At 37.2% G+C, this 1,369-nt stretch overlaps 1 non-coding gene across 1 annotated transcript; it reads right to left on the bottom strand.

Moving 5' to 3' along the window:
* Window positions 1–916: 916 nt before the first annotated feature.
* Window positions 917–1,023, bottom strand: LOC139865387 (small nucleolar RNA R71). Its single transcript, XR_011764910.1, has one exon. It is a non-coding gene; the product is annotated as a small nucleolar RNA R71 (small nucleolar RNA).
* Between the last annotated feature and the right edge of the window lie 346 nt (window positions 1,024–1,369).

The following is a 1,369-nucleotide window of genomic DNA, read 5'->3' as shown; positions in this document are numbered from 1 at the left end:
GAATTTTCTATTTCTTCTCTAAAATTTCAAAACGAAAAATTATTTTAAGCGGTTAAATTGATAGACATCTAAAATTTTCTGGTTCGTAGTAATAGTTGGATTTATTAGTGGCGAGTTGTGGGCTTCCGATTTAAAGGGTCCTGGCTACCTGCTGCATCTATTGGCTATTCGAAACGTGGGCAAAAGTCTATTAATTTGATAACTTATATAATTTATATCTTTTATAACTAATAGGATATTCAGTGAATGCACCGAGCAAAACGTTCACCACCTTTCATACGTTCACCACCTGTAACTCGATCAAGACATTTAGCCAATATTGTCGTTGATTTTTCTTTAGAATCGTCATCTAGTCAACCAAGTACTCCAATTTAAATTTCCGATAATCCATTTTTTTGAACCTGACTTCAAAATTGAAAACTCGAAGGATATTCAAGGACAATTCAGAGATCTTGAACGACTAATCATTCCTCCTGAACCACAAACTGTTAAATCAGAATCCTCTAGTGATTCGTATTCAACAATTTCAATTATGGAAGTAACGAAACCTCTAAGTATGGAAGATCGAATGAGAGCCACACGTACGGGCCAAGGTCACGCCATTATTAAGCCAGACATTAATGTGCCAGATTATGAAATCAAAGGACAAATCCTACACATGGTAACTAATCAATGCCAATATAGTGGTACGTCGAAGGAAGATCCAAACGAACATCTTCGAACCTTTAATAGGATCTGTACTCTATTTAAAATCCGAGAAGTTGAGGATGAACAGATCTATCTCATGTTGTTTCCCTGGACTTTAAAGGGTGAAGCCAAAGATTGGTTAGAATCGTTACCTGAAGGGGCGATTGACACATGGGATGTCTTAGTTGAAAATTTTTTTAAACAATTCTTTCCGGCATCTAAAGCTGTAAGACTTCAAGGAGAAATTGTTACGTTCGCACAAAAGCCAAATGAAACATTATATGAGGCTTGGACAAGATTCGAAAAGTTGTTGAGAGGATGTCCTCAGCACGGTTTAGACACTTATCAAATAGTACAAATATTCTACCAAGGATGCGACGTTGCTACGCGAAAAGACATCGACATAACAGCTGGTGGTTCCATTATGAAGAAAACCGCAACTGAAGCTCACAAAATCATTGATAACACAGCATCCCACTCACATGAGTGGCATCAAGAAAAAGATATATTTCAATCATCTAAAGCGGCTAGAGCCGATTCTAGCCATGACTTTGATTCCGTTTCCGCAAAAATGGATGCTTTCGAGAGACGAATGGAAAAGATGAATAAAGATATTCATGCAATACGAATCAGTTGTGAACAATGCGGTGGACCACACTTAACGAAAGATTGTAATGTTGAA

Source organism: Rutidosis leptorrhynchoides, chromosome 8 (genome assembly GCF_046630445.1).
Source record: "Rutidosis leptorrhynchoides isolate AG116_Rl617_1_P2 chromosome 8, CSIRO_AGI_Rlap_v1, whole genome shotgun sequence".
NCBI lineage: Eukaryota > Viridiplantae > Streptophyta > Magnoliopsida > Asterales > Asteraceae > Rutidosis > Rutidosis leptorrhynchoides.
The sequence above is the reverse complement of the archived record's forward strand: the minus strand, read 5'-3'. Positions and strand labels throughout refer to the sequence as shown.